Raw genomic sequence first — 16,166 nt, 5'->3', positions numbered from 1 at the left:
AAATGTGAGCCAGGTGGTGGTTCAGACCTGCAATAACCACTCTTGGAAGGCTGAGACAATGCATAGTGAGACCTGGCTCAAAACCAAGGAAATGTACTATGTCCACTGTAGCTTTACCCAGGAAATTTGATTCAATTTCAGATATAGTGAATGATGACACCTTATTGTACTTACATATAAAAGGTCCCTAGGTTACAAATCCAGACACAATGCAGTGTTAGGCATGGTGATGGCTGTGATCTCCCACAGTTCATTCAGGGCTACACTTAACATGTATGTTTCTCTGATGATACTTTATATTTTCATAACCTATTTTGAAATAAACAAATAGAGTGAGGGAAGACTTGGGAGTTAGTGACTTGGAGGAACAACTTGAAAGTGTTTAGATATGGATTGCATATCATCATTGTTATATTTGTAAGTTTCTCAGAATAACATTCTATTGAAGAGTTTGGTGTTTGCACCTAGATTTCATTGATACCAAGGCAACAATCATATACAAGCCCTTTGGAAATGAATTATGGTTCACAAGTTGATCTAATATTGGCTAAATAATGTTCATATTGTTTTAATAAAAGCCTTTGTGAGAGCCTATGAAAAATCACTTTAGTTGTATAAACAGTTCAGTCAAAACTATACAGCTAGTTTATCATTTTGGTAAACAGTTTGTTTTTTATGTTTTCATTTCAAACTGTTGTCCCATACTGGAATTTACAATAACTGCCAGTAAATAGGTTTGGATGCATAAAGGCTATTGTTCAACCAAACACTACCTATTCTGCTTAGCAATATGGTTGAAGTTTGTGTGTTCTTTCCAATAAGCTGCTATCGGGAGGGAAGGTCGAGGCATCCCTAGTGTCACGTTAACCACCTACTCACGTGTACATTTGGAGCAGGGTGGGAAATTGGGATGGGAGGAAGGCTTTCATACTCTTTCTTCTGCATGTAGCCACTCACTCTTGGGTTCCTCCATGCTCTGACCCAGTACACAAAGCAGAAAACCCACATGGACGTACAGTAGAACAAGACTGATGATGGGAGATTCTAGTGGGTGAGAAAACCACATTAGGTAGAGTTCTGAGCTTCATTTCCTACATGAATTACATTGCTATGGATGCTCTCTTCATCAAAATATTCCCTGGTGAAGGAAATCTGACAGAGTTCTGTGGTCCTTCATTGTCAAAACATTGGAGAATGTCTAATGCTATGTTACAGTCCTCATGGCAAAGACTGGGAGCCTAAGACAGATCCCTGGGGTGTGCCTAGGAGGAGGAGAAGACAGGCTTCAACAAAGCCTTGCACACACACACACACACACACACACACACACACACACACACACACACACAGAGAGAGAGAGAGAGAGTGGCACACACACACATACTCACGCACACACACACACTAAATAATGTAATACAAATAATATAATATAACATAAGATAATATATAAGCCAATAGCCTGATATGTTAAATTAGCTTATAATAAAATCTCTAAAGTGATGAAAAGAACAAGGGATTTGTTGATGATAGTTACTCTAAACACCATTTGATAATAAAAGTACTCTGGTAAGCCTAAACCTGCTTTACAGTTTACCAACTCTCAGTGCTCAATTCCCCAAAGGATAAATTGGTGCCATTTTTGCAGTCACCATTTTAGGTCACATAAACCAACTTGAAGATGGTTCCATTCATTTCTTAAAACTATGTCAGGTATTGGAAGGGAAAAAACCCTCACATTTTGTATTACCTTCCAAAAATGAGACATAACATTACTGATTCCAGTAATTTTGAGCTGAGTAGTGTAAGTTTCCCTCCATCCTTTTTTGTGTCTATTAAGGAAAAGGATGTTTATCATGGATGGGAAATAATCATACACAAGTTTCCCTTTAGATCTCATAATTGTATTTTGAATGTTGATGGCTGCCCGCGAATAAGTAGTACTGGAAAGATAACAAATCTAACTATGAGCTGGTTGCTCCATGTGTCCAAATTCCTACAGATAAACAAAACAAAACAAAACAAAACAAAACAGCAACCTAGAGTGGAATAATCTCTCACGATTTCCACTGTGAACTTAAAGACAGATTTATAAATGAGCAAACTTGAAGCAGAGAAACACTCAGAATACAATGCTTTGGGGTCAGGATTTCTATTGAACACGCAGTTACAGAGTTCATTATTTTCTGATTCTGTTGTATAGCTAAAGAAGAAACACATGACTGTGATGTTACACTACAGCCTGGCAATGGGAAGAGGGGTGAGAACAAGATTATGACCACTTTAAAGGCCACTTCTCAAGTCAACACATCAACGCATAAGAGTACTTTATTGAACCATAAGCAAGGTACTGGAGTGTAACCTTCAGGAAAGCAGGGTCTTTGGTGCAAGGCTATGTCTCAAACACACAGAACACCTCCTTGTGGGTATTGTAATATTTGGAGTGTGTGGAAGACTTAGCACAGCCTAATGGATAGTTAGGTAATACATTAAGATAATTCTTTTTGGAATGTGACAGGACTATTGGATATATCAGAGAAATTTAACTATTTTTAACTTTTTATTCGCTTATAACAAGAATAACTGCAAATTTTCAAGCTAGCAGACTGGGAAAGATGGGAGAAATAGAGGCGTAGTCATGACAACGTGCAGTGCAGGATTCATAAAGAGCTTGCTGAAAGTAGATAAAGAGCAGGAAAGAACACCTAGAAGAGGTGAGAAAGTAGAACACAAGGGGAAGATCTTCTGCGTGCTTTCTCATTGCCGTATCTATCCATTTCCCTCCTCGACTCCCGTCTGCACCCCAAACTTAGTCACTCTACTCTGTCACTATGGTTGGGTTGTCTATTCTCATAGCATGGGTATATTTTTATGTTTTAGGTCTTTTCTTCTCTCACCTAGCCAAGATAATGCTTCAGGAATTCTCTCTTGAACCACAACTTCAGTCTGTCGTCTGGTTTGGCCCATTTTCAGCATTTCCCTGAAAGTGCACATCTTAGGCAAGATCATCTTTGTACCAGAGCTTATTCTCATGTCCCATGTGTAATTTCCACTTCCTAGACAACAGTGTTCTATTTAGGTACAGCCGTGTCATATAAGATCTTTCAAAACCAACTATGAGCTTGATATTTTTAATTAAAAAATTAGTTCTCTTTTTTTTAATCGCTAATCAATTAGAAGACCCCTTGGGGTGCCAATTTATTTGGGTTCTTGTCCTGTCTCACTTGTAGTTTATTTTGGGGCTCCTTTGTTGTTTCCTCTGAAGATATTTAATCTCTAAGTGCTAAAGAGCCTCAGGATTTAGTTCTCAGACCATATCTCTATACTTAGTGACCAAGGGACATTACATAGTTCTAGGCTCAACCTCAAATGATGATTTTTTTTGTCTATACTTCTATTATGAATGGCAGAATTTATATTCTCCTTCTAGCTTACAGTCTCTACTTGGCATGTTTCTTTCAATAAGATGCTGCCAAGATTCTGAACTTCATAAGGACTAAGATATAATTTTTATATATTTTATGAATTACTGCTTACTGCGCTTGGGACAGCGGGGCATAGAATAAGCACTCGTTTGTTTTATTTTCCTGCCTTGTCCTGTGAAAATACATTCATTCCCTATATCTCAGGATGCCAAGTTTGTGAAGGTACTGATTTCTTTTTATTCTTGAATATATTCATTTATATTTCAAATGTCATTGAGAAGTCAACATTTTGAGTTACACACTTTCATGAATCAGGTTTTGGACCCTTGCATTCTTAATCTGTATAAAACTTTAAGAGGACAATAGGACAATTAACTAAAAAAAAAAAGTCTTAGGGATGGGGGGGAAGTAGCTGAGGATCAAGTTGTATGTATTCAGAAGGAGGAACGACAACTTCCTATATAAAATCTATAATTCTAAAATTCTCTTGCAGATAACAAGTAATAGTGACCCTAAAGGATTTGTGATGGGATTGCCCTCTAGACAATTTAACACTATTTTTTCTTGGGGAAAAAAAAAAAAAACAAAACTCCTACATCATTAACATCTGTAGGTTTCAAGCACAATTTGAATCAAGGGTTGACTTAAATAATCGGATTAAACAACAACCGACATTTTTTTTTTTCAGTACAGTGTTGATAGGAGCTAAAAAAAACAACTCGATGTGCAAAAGTCAAGCAAGTCAAACCAAATCACACCAGACCAAGCCTGGAATACAAGAAAGTGTGCAAAGTTCCCCTTTTCATCTCTTACTGCTTTTCTTCATGCCCTCTTTCTCTCTAGGATGTTAATGAGATGCTTTAATCTGTCATATTCTATTTTATGTGTACATTATCTTTTATGAGAAGCTTGAATTTTACAGCACACAATTCCTTTTTTTATACAGTAGGCATCATTTTCTGAATTGTAATAGAAAGATCACTAAAATTTGTATTTTGAAAAATCATAACAGAACAGGGCTTGGCTGTCTGTGCCTTTTTATTTGCTGAGTCATTTCAGTGCCCTGTCTTGTTCAAATCCAGGGATCTACACCATAGGAAGAGATAACCAACCCCAAAAGGTGTCCTCTGAATGTGCACACATAATAAATAAATAAATAAATAAATAAATAAATAAATAAATAAATAAATAAATAAATAATAAAGTAAATTTAAAGAACAAAAAGTATTCTAAAATTTCACATCTTCATTTCGTTCATTGGCTGACATTTTCTCCTAGGGAGATTGGAAAGCAGATAGAAGAAAAATATGTAGGTAAAGTTACTTTAAATCACCTGTAAAGATCATTTAGAAGCTGTAGAATCTACCAATTTGTTCTTTATTTAGTCAAGTAACTCCTCAAGTACCTACTTAAGAGTTCAATACCTAAGATTATTGATGAAATTGATTTGATTAATTCATTTAATTGATAAAGGTTTCAAAGGTCACTTTGTTGGCTGCCTGTGTGTGCATGAGGTAACACAACAGTGGAAACTGTTTGCCTTGTAATTAAGTTCTGTTTATGCCCTTGGCAAAAAGAAGCCCGCGAGAGCCTCAGGACTTGGGTGTGAAGGTCCCAGCCAACTTTCCCTTTCTGATTTCCACTCTTCAGTTTAAAATAAGAAATTTTCCGAGCACCGTTCCTAATCACAATGTGTCACCATTCTCTGCCGTCACTGGCAGAGGGAATCAAAGAAGTATCAAGGGTTCTAGCCTTTCACCGGAACAGGCTGATAGTCAGGAAAGAATGCGCATCATCTGCCCACCCAGACCTGGGATGCCACTCATTGACAGGTTGTTGTCCCTGGGCTTTGAGTTTAGGGAGCTTCACGTGCTAACCAAGCAGACTTGCTAGACACAGGTCATGCGAGGGCCCTGCCAGCTTGTTTGTTTGCCCCTGAGATAGTCTAATAATTTGCATGGGATCCTTGATTTCTGACGGGAACCAGCCATTCCCTTCTCGCAGAGTTACTATGACACACCCTTGGAGACAGCCCATTCACTTTTCCATTTTGGATAATGCTGAGGTGTCTTTTAAGGCCATGGTTTTACTTTTGGTAGCTGATTGCTTAGCTTGCTCGCGTCCTCTCATTTATGAATTTGAGCCGAGCGAGCCACAGTTCCATCTGGCTCCTGAAGCTGTATTCGCTCCCCCATCCTGAGAATGTGTGTATCTCATGGAATATAGAATTGGACTGGATGGGTTCCTCCTTTTAAAAATAGCTGTATTCTGGGCATAGATTAGGATGGGAACATTTTTGGACTTTTCACACTCCTCCCCAGTGGGCACCATAAAGTCGTGGTCAGATGGGCTTGCCAGGAACAGCTAATGAGTATCCACATTCCACTCTGGAGGGGCTGTTCTTCCCATTGTTGGGACGGATCATTCTGCTTCCCTCCCTCGCTGTCATAAAGTGTCCTGGAACTATTTTAAGCATTCTGTTTCACAATGCCTTCCAAGGACCTTAGGTGAAAGGCAAGGTGGCCGCTCTGTTCCTTTACATATTTGGTCTGCCTATGAGCTCTGGCTTATCTTTAGGAGTTATTTATGTGGTCCTATTACTAAAAAAAATTCCCCTTTAATCATCTGAAGAATATAATAAGTGTCCAGGCATGCAAAGACTGTATAATATTAAAAACACAGCCTTGACCAAAAGTCTCAGCTCCATCAGTCAAGTAGATGTCTCTTTCAATAAACCAGTGAAAATACCTAGGATAACCTCACTGCTGCTATTTCTATCGCCTCCTGGTCTTCTTTGTTTGTTTGTTTCTTTCTTTCTTTCTTTTTCCTTCCTTCCTTCCTTCCTTCCTTCCTTCCTTCCTTCCTTCCTTCCTTCCTTTGTTACTGCTGGGGATTGAACCCAGGGTCTTTTTCAAGTCAGAATGTTAGACAGATGTTCTAGCATAAAGCTACACTTCCAGCAACATCATATGTAGTTTTGACTGAAGCTTGACTCTGTCACGCGCACATCCCCAGAGATTCTCAACGGAGGTTGTGGGCTCAACGTGAGATGTCTGTGCCTTCCACATCTTGGAACCATCAGTTGAGACTGATGCATGGCAGGACTGGGGCTATCATGTCAGCTTTCCTGTGTGCACATCAGATTGTAGGGCTAGCAGTGAGGAAGTACTAAGAAATATTGACAAAACATCACTGTGAAAGAATGATTCGGCGCTGGGACATGGAGCAATGTGGGAATCTGGAGAAGAAATCAGGCTTCCATTTCAAGATGACAGAGTCATCCTTGTATCTGTTATCTTGGACACACCCAGAGCTAGGAAGTGGCTTCTCCTCTGATGCTTTTGGTTAGTTGTACACTTCCATGGAAGTGACAGCCATTGTTGATGCTTGCTGAGGATTTCATAACTGAGATACTAGACCCAGCGCGCCACATTGCCTAGTTAGTTCAATAAATTCCCACAGGATTTCCCAAAGTCAAAAACAATGTCCCCATCCTATCCCAACCGCATTATGTGAATGGAAAACCAGAAATTAAATAGGTTAAATTTCTTGCCCAAGGTCAGAGAGCCAGGAAGTCACATAGCTGGAATTTTAACCCACTTGGCCAATGTGGGGTCCAGCTCACTCAACTAAGAGTTCAAAGTGCAAAGTAGAGCCGAGACAGAATCAGTACAGCAGGGGCTCCTAGGAGTAGATGGATGATCAATATACCTGGCCCAAGAACCCACCAGGCAAGGAGATGTTAGTGATATATTTGATTTCTTCTTCTCAAATTTTGAACAGCTGTGAGGCGTTTGGAATATTGAGTCCAGTAACAGTATATATAAATAACCTTAACTTGATCCCCTTTGATTTTATTTTTGGATGCCATAGCTTTGTTCTTTCTTTATTTCAGCTAAGCCTCTACTGCATGTTCCCGGAGCAGCAGAATGATCCATTTCAGAAGCATATTTTATGCGATGCTGACACCAGCTGCTCCACGGAGACCTTCAGGCTCCTGCCAGAGTGTAATTGGCACCCAGGAGCAAGCAGGCTCCAAAGCACCAAAAAGTGAACGTGTTTAGCAATAAGTCTTTATCTCAGCATGAAAAAAAACAATAAATTGTGATAAGTCCGAGCAGCTAGTCTCTAAACACACACACACAGAATTTATTATGTGAAGGCTTAGCGTATTGCCAAAAGGGAAGATGCTAGTGCTGTCATCTTCACGGCTTCTCTATAACTTTTTTTTTATATGAACAAAAATGGAACTTCATGGAGTTTGCATTGTGGGTATAAACACGGTTGAAGGTAATGGAAAACATGAAGGAAAAATGATTCACTATTTACCATTTTTAAGCCTCCCCAAATGCCATCGAATTAGGAAATTATTCATTTTACCTTGGCCAAGGTTGATTTATAACTTCCCTGTAAAATACAAGCTTATGAGTCATAGGTATCAGCAAAACAATATGTGGTACAGGAAAGCAAAAGGGTCATGCACAGGGAGAAAGACAGGCAGTGAGGGATGATGGGAAACAAGGAGGGCAACGGGGCATGGCTGTGAACTAACAAACCGTGACAGCAATCACATGCTCAAGAAATTGCCATAATAGGAACTGCTATTTGCATAATAAAAATGAATGAAAAATGAAAACTAGGAGCGAACCCATTGTTGAAGTTGCCTATGGAGAGCCTTGGCTCTTTTCCTAGTGTTCTTTTTCTAGTGTTATAAATGGCTCTGTGGGTCTTTGCCATCACTTAGAGAAGCACAAGTGGACAATAAATGAATTTGAAGATCACTTCTCTCTGCCACTAGGACAGTGCTGTCCTGTGAGAAGTCTTAGATGCTCCCAGGAGGACAGATGTTTCTACAAACTAGTAGTTTATTTGACTCATCTTTTTCTATCTTAGACTTCTTAACAGAAAATCTGGCATGTTCCCCTTAATTTTAGAATTATTGAGATATGCTATGACTCCTGCAGGTCAGGTTACCTTTATGTTATATGAGAGTCCTCCCAGTACTCTCATAAAATGTTCCATCAACTGTCATATATTCACATGTGAATGGACCTCAGTTGGAGCACTCTTATCTCTTCTGGCTTTGTTTCTTCTGAGATGCAGTCTCACCAAACCCTGATTTGCCTGAAATGTGTTAAGTAGCCCAAGTTGTCTTAAAACTTATGGTTATCCTCTTGCCTCTGTCTCTAGAACACTGGGTCTACAAGCTCATGCCACTTTTCTCTGATGCATTTTTTTTTTTTGTGGTGTATAAGGGAAAAACTCGACTTCATTCGGCCAAATAAAATACATTATTTATGCCCAATATAATTCTAACTGAAAGATTGTGTTTAAAACTATAAAAAATGCATTTAACTCATTTATGTAATTTGTTACTTTACCTATTAAAACCCTGAGGAAATCACACCCTAATTTGGGTGCTTTCTCTAACAGTTGCAATGAATAACATAGTATGTGTCCTTTTGCCTTACATGTTATGTCAGACAAATCTTTGAGCCCTCCTGACATTCTTCCCCAGACAGAGTCTCTGTGGGGGCTGCCAGTTCCCACCTTAGCAGAGTCCCAAGCCAGCAGCCCCAGGCTTTTATCTCCTGCAGTGGAAAGCACTGGCATCCCCCGCGCAGTCACTGGATAAAGAAGAGTTCCCACTAAAAATGTTTCCCTCTGCTAAGAAGAAGAGTTACCTGGAATGAGAAGACTATTTCCTTCAGACTTGGTGTTCCTAACTTGGCCTTCTACATATACTTGAAGAGGCTTGCTTCCAGAGAGTAGGATCTAATTAGTTACATACAACGAGATTGAAAACTAGAGAGCAGTAGTGATGTCTACTTAAAATTTCAGGCATCACGTGAACCTTCTGATGTTTCTTTCATTTTAACATTCTTTTAAAATCTATGTTTTGCAATAAAAGAGTGAGGAGAAGGAGAGAATGGACTCACTCAGGATCCTTTAGGACTGAAGACTGGGAAAACCAGGTCACACAAGAAGAGAAAATCCAGAATCATCCACTGAGCACCTTCCAGGGGAACTGTTTAGAGGGTACAAATAGACCACAGAATAAGTACAGTTCAGAATAATGCCATATTTAGGAGTGGGGTGTAGCTCAGGGGTACCATGATTATCTCTTCGTTATGTGGTAATTGAAATAATGAAACAGAGAGAAACAAGAGATTGATTGGCAAGCTAACAGCTTTCCGCATGCTTTTTATTCTTAGTTGTACTTAGCATCTATCATTAACAAAATGGTAGATTGAGAGCCAAAAGACAGTTAAAAGAGAGAAAACTGAAGCTAGCCACTCCTGTTGGTGTAACAAAGTGGGTTCTAGGAAAGCAGCCTTGTGACACAGGGATGGCAGCATCTCCCTGCCCTGAGGTCTGAGCAGCCCTTGACAGGTGGTATTGAGGCAGGGGAAGTGCCCCAAGTTGAGGCAAGCCTGGGCTACTTATTGCATTCTAGACCAACCTGGAGTTCATAAGAGCATGTTGAATCAACAACAGAAGAAAGGGAACATGGGTGGGTAGAGAAAGGACGGTAAATAAAAGTGAAAGAATACATACAAGCCATTGGAGAGCAGGTTCAGGTTGTTTACAGATGAAGGGAAGCAAACCGATAGGCACAACCAACAATAGCCAAAGAAATGGAATCCTAGCAGACAGAACATCAATGATGAAGTAAAATACCCTTATTTCTGTATTTGAGTGAAGCCTTTGGAGACAAGAGACAAAATTTAAGAATCACACAGAATTGTTCTCAGATTTTTGCTGAATGAATTTACATCATATGTAATTTTCACAAAGGAAAAGGGATTGAGGCAAGTGTTAATCATAAGAGAGGCATTTCTAGTCATGGGGAATTTGTTTCTTGGCACATGGGTAACTCTAAACAAACAACAGAATGTGATGGCATTGGTGTGGTGACATAATGATGTATAAGGCTGTACTCCCAAGTCACAGTCACTTTCAAATACCAAGCAAGGGAAGAAAGCGTAGTCATCCTAAGGAAAGGCAATGTGGTGTTACTGTGAGCTGCTGCGGAGCCTCTCTATTCAAATAAGTTCACCACTTCACCAGTCATAAACATGAGAGGGAGTGGGAGACACGTGAGGAGCTGGAGGGGAAAGAGACTGGGAGGGAGATGATGTAGCTATAAGAATGAAGTAAAAAAAATGTAAAACCCAATTAATTAAAATTTAAATAATCGGGCCTGCTTTGGAAGCACGTGGACTAAAACTGGATGATAGAGAGATTAGCAAGGCCCCTGTGCAAGGATGACAGGCGAACCTGTGAAGATTTCCATCTTTTCTGAGACAGTTAAGCAAGACACACACACCCTCACTGAAGCAGCAAGGGCGGGGTCTGCAGGGTCTGCACCAGGTCCTCTGTGCATTTATTACAGCGTTTAGCTTATTCTTATGGGACTCCTGAGTGTGAGACTGAGCGGGTCTCTGACTCTTGTGCCTGCTCTTGGGGCTCTTTTCCTCTTGTTGGGTTCCCACGTTCAATTTCGATAGGATGGTTTTTGCTTCGTTTTATTATATTTTAGTTTGTCACGTTTGGTTGTTACCTCTTAGAAAACTGTTCTTTTCTGATAAGAGAGAGAAAGGGAATAAATCTAGAGAAAGAGAGGCAAGGAGGAACTGGGAGGGGTAAAGGAGGGGAAACTATAATTAGGTACAGGAAAAGAACCTATTTTCAAATAAAAGGGAATAAAGAAAAATCAAAAACTATAAAAATAAACTACTGGATTTATTTAATGTTGTTTCTACGTACATGTATTTAGGGCTAAACACTAGGGACTAGACAATATATTGTGGGGATTGACTTTGGGAAAAAGAAACGGATTCTCCGACTCTTGTCTACTATTGACTGTCTGTAGCTCTTTATTTAGGGTGAGCCTTTTGAAAGTTTCCCCATCCACATCGGCATACTGTCTGGTGTTGTCACTGTGTAGATCTGTAGCTGAGATTTCATGAATACGGCTTCACTGTCATGTCTAGAAGACACTATCTTAACAAGAGGTGTGCGGCTCCTCAGGCCCTTATGATCTCTCTGCCTTCTCTTCTTTGATCCCCCCGCCCCCAGCTGCAGGAGTAGGAATTGTGTTGCAATTGTACCAATTGCTGTATTTTATATTCTGTTTCCTCAGATGAGTAAATGAAACACGAAAGGAGGTAAAGATGGGTAGCCGTTTTATTTTTTAATTTTTTTTAAATTTTATTTTTTTTTTTAATACGAGCATCTTTCAGGATGAGGTTCACATTAAAAAGAAAATCCCCACTGATAGGCCTTAAGATGGGCCATTTCTCATTTAATATTATAAAAATCATACTTGTACACTGCTTCCATTTCTTCTTTATCTGCGGCTATTTTGTGAACAGGGCTGTGATCCCGCTTTGTGGCTGGGTGTCGGTGATGGATAACTGTTAGCCCTGCAGCCGCTTTGCCACTTTACTGTGGTAGCTGTGGTTATTTCAATGCTGGGTGGCAGAGCTGTCTCTAAAACCACCTCTTTATTCAGCCTTGAGGATGGATTGCCTGTGGATCATCCACGGGAGGCCTTTTTAGCGGGGGCCCTTGGCATCAGCTGTGGCAGCCCTGGCTCTGGTTCTGAAGGGTCTTTTGTGCCAGATGAAATGATTCCACCGGGCTCTTTGATCTGATCCCGCTTGGTCAGCTGGGAAAGCGGACTTGCTCCCTCCCCACTCTTCTGCAGCTCCAGGTTGGCTGCTGGCCCTGTGCTGTGGCCTCTTCTCAGGCCACGGGGGTTCTAGCTCTCCTCAGCTGCTTGCACTGACGTGGGGCCTGGTTCTGGCACTCTCCCTGATCTGTGCTGCCCATCGCTGGCCAGGCTGCGTCGGTTTGTGTTTCTCTACAATGTTGTTGTTGAGTTTCTTTGCTCCTGGCAAGCTCCTGAATTCCCCTGCCAGCTTGAGGTGTAATCACATTTCAACTGCTGCCCTGATAGGAGGCACCAATTAAATGGAGATGAAAAGGTAGCAAAAGGTTCAGAGGCAGAGAGCTACAGCAAATGAATAGTACGGGCCCACTGAGGTTTGGATTTTAGGTTGAAGTTTGGAGGGGCTGAAAAGATCTGTTTTAGTAGGTGTGCTTGTACTCAGAATGAGCTTCCAATTTGCAGTTGGAAGGAGCTGCTTGTAACTGCACATCAAGGTGCTGAAAGCCCCTCATAAAGAGAGAGAGTTAATGTGTATTGCTATAAGAATACCAAAACAGAAAATGGATTAATGAAGCAGGTTGTGCAGAAACCCTTTCCCAAGATCCTCCAAAAAGCAACATCCTTTCTTTCTCACCTCTGCAGGATACTATATGGTGGTACAAATCCATTTTTCACGTACTATATTGTGCTATAAACCAGGCTGTTGTATGCTGTATGGTCTGACAATTGCATTATTAAATTATAGCAAACCAAAAGTCTCCCTCTATGTTGTAGGTCTACTAAAGAAACAGAGCATGTAAGCAGGACAGAAATGTTAACAAAACGAGGTTGTTAAAGAGGATGGCTTCCTTCCATGCACTTTCTGGTATTTCTTACCATGGCTTATTATAATATCACACATACACACACCACACACACACACACACACACACACACACACACTTGTGCCTGTATTTGCCTTTAAAAAATCTACTAGCTGTCTAAAGAAAGTGGGAGCATACAGCAGAGAATGGATCGTGAAAGGCAAATTCCCAATTCTTTTCAAAACAAAAAAAATTATTGAAAACAGAATGAATTCAAAATTGCACAATTGTTAGAAGAGCAATAACAAAGGTACACACACACACACACACACACACCCATGGGTCTATGTCAGTTTTCAAAGAAATATTCATAGCCTCATAGATATGTATCAATACCCATCAAGACAAATAGTCTGAACACCCCATTCGAAAATCTAGAAAAAGAAAAATAGAGTAAAATGTAAAGAAATCACTAAGTAGTCAACGTAGATAAAAGTGGCAAGTCAATAGTTAAAACAGAAACATAGCTCTGAAGTCATTTCAAGCCATTTGATTGATTAAAAAAATGTAAAAAGTTACATAGGGTAATTCAAAGAAGAAAGACATATGATAAAAAAGCGAAATGCACACTTAAAAATTAAATGGAGAACCCCACTCCCCAAAATTTAGTAAGTTCTATTTTTGCCTCTCTACCAGTATATTTTAAAACCTTGATTAGAAGCAGATAATGAAGAAGGGCTGAGAGATGGCTCAGAAATTAAGAGCACTTGCTGCTTTTGCAGAGATTCCTTGGGTTCCCAGTAAGCATATGGCTTCTTTCAACCCCAGTAACTCCAGTTCCAGGGAACCTAATTCCCTCCTCTGCCCATCCCCCAACCCCGCCCCCTAGGCACTGCATGATTATGGTACACTGACATCACTCCTGGATGGCTTCTTAGGTCCTTTTTACTGTGAATGCTAGCCAGTAAAACTGAAAAGTCTTAGTATGCTTTGCCTAATTTCTATGCTCTTGTATCCAGAATGTGTGTTATTTTTCACCAACAGGGTTTTATTACCTCGTTGTGGCAGGCACCCGAGAGCAATAAGAAGAAAGGGGAAAATGTTAAGGAAGTTTTGGGAAGATAGTCATCTAGAAAAAAGGTAACAGTTGAATCCCTTCACTTCTCATAAAACTAACATCTAGGAGTCTCTGTGACTAAATACAAACATAAAAATCATGTAAGTGCAGAAAGAAAACGGAAGCATATTCCTCTGTATTCTGGGGATGGAAAAATGTTCCTAACTCTGAAAATCCAGGAGCAATAAAGAAAAACATTGAAAATTTAGAATTCATCAATGTTTATGCAATGGAACTAGGAGAACTACCATATATGCAGCAAGCTTGGAACATTTTTGAGAATTGTTTTAGAAACAAAGGTGAGTGTTTTTACTATAAAGAGAGAATCCCTGGGCTCTGGAGATGGTGTAGCGGTTAACAATAGCTATGCTGTTGCAGAGGCCTCAAGTCGGGGTCTTGTTTACACTGGTCCTCTCACTGGCACCTCTAACCTCAACTCTAGGGGATCAGAAGCCTCTGGCCTTCATGGGTACCTGCCCTCATGTGCAATACCTTTCCCTGCACACATGTAATTAAAAATGATAGTTCGATCATGGGGGATGGGATGTAGGGGGGAGGGACTGGGAGAAGGGGAGGGAAAGGGGCTGTGGTAGGAATGTTGTAATTCGAATAAAAATAAATTATGAGAAAAACAAAAACTGAAACAAATCTTATGTTAAATAAAAGAGAGAATATAAAAATAAAGGAGAAGAGAAAAAGAGGGATGCAGACATCTCTAAGCCATGTGTAGAGATGTGCATACCAGGAGGAGCAGAAAAGAAGACCCCACGTGACATTCTACATCTCTCCCATCTGACCTTCAAGCATCCTATCTTTGTACATTTCTGTTGACAAGGCTCGTATTGAGGCAAAATGGTAGCGTTGTTACGGAAGAGACTGCAACAGCATTTAGCCAAGTTACTACTTATTTGTGTTTATACCCTGCTTTGGTTTTCCTTGATGATGGATAGTATTCCACCCATGTAAGCCAAAGAAACCTTTTCCTCCTCAAGTTGCTTTCAGTGAGAATGTTTTATCACTGCATTAGAAAAGCAAGCTCAAGTACTTATCCCCTGGGAAAAATGTCATTATATAAACACAAAAGCCCGTGGCTGTGGAGCTCATAAGCTGCAGAGGGAAACTAACTGCAATTGTTTCTAAATAGATGTGGTGTATCTGTAGAACATCTGTACTTGTGCCCAGGGGTCACTGTGATTTGGGCCACAATCTGTCATAGAAGGGAACTTCCCTTTGCAAATGATGATGTGCCTTGGAGGCTTTAGCTACTGCCAAGGCTCCTGAGAGTAAGTGACTGTTTTTGTACTGCAGTGACAAGATGCTCAGCCTGTATCACTCCTCCAAGGCTCAAGGAGCAAGATGGGAAAGGGAGATACACAAGACACATACATACGGAGGAAACTAGGCAATGTTAACAATGTAACAACGCTTCCCTGGAGGTGAAGTCCAGGAGACTCCTAAAAAAGTTAGCAATTCACCAATCTCAATAAATCCCTGAAACTTAGGCAGATTTATGGGGCTTTTTCATCTACAAGGTTAAATAAGCAGTAAGGATGGCCGAAGAGAGGAGACACTGCAATCTGTTGAACTACCTATAAGTTGTGCAAGAGTTTTAGGGCTGTTGACTTTGTAAGTTGTTACCCAAGCTAGGGTGTTATTCTTTTCCTCTTCTTTTTTTCTTTCTCTTTTCTTTTTTGTTTTCTTTTCTCTTCTCTTCTCTTCTCTCCTCTCCTCTCTTTTCTTTTTCTTCCATTTTTATGTTTTTGTTTGTTTGTTTGGTTATATAGCTATAGTGGAGTCATCTATGCTTCTGTAAACATCCTCCACCCATACTATTGTAAGTAACCCCAATAACCTGATAGGTTTACTAACTTGGATTCTAATTAATAGAATCATTTTTGATGCATCATCAGTGTCCTATCTGAGGTGACCAGATAGTTTCTCATGTCTCCTCAGGAAAAGCTACACACCATCATTATATCACTAGTCAGAATGGATTTATTAATCCAGTTAAATGGATTGTCTTGATTATGTAGAGCCATAAGGAATGGAAGAACAAAATCATTTTTCACATTGGCTTGTCAAGTGAATATATGAGGAACATTTGTTACTGTTGTCCGTAGTTTTTGAGACAGGGTCTTATGTAGCCC

At 40.1% G+C, this 16,166-nt stretch overlaps 1 pseudogene; it reads left to right on the top strand.

Moving 5' to 3' along the window:
• The first annotated feature begins 10,626 nt into the window (after positions 1 to 10,626).
• LOC127683845 (uncharacterized) lies at positions 10,627 to 10,725 on the top strand (annotated as a pseudogene).
• The last annotated feature ends 5,441 nt before the right edge of the window (positions 10,726 to 16,166 follow it).

Source organism: Apodemus sylvaticus, chromosome 4 (assembly GCF_947179515.1).
Source record: "Apodemus sylvaticus chromosome 4, mApoSyl1.1, whole genome shotgun sequence".
NCBI lineage: Eukaryota > Metazoa > Chordata > Mammalia > Rodentia > Muridae > Apodemus > Apodemus sylvaticus.
The sequence above is the reverse complement of the archived record's forward strand: the minus strand, read 5'-3'. Positions and strand labels throughout refer to the sequence as shown.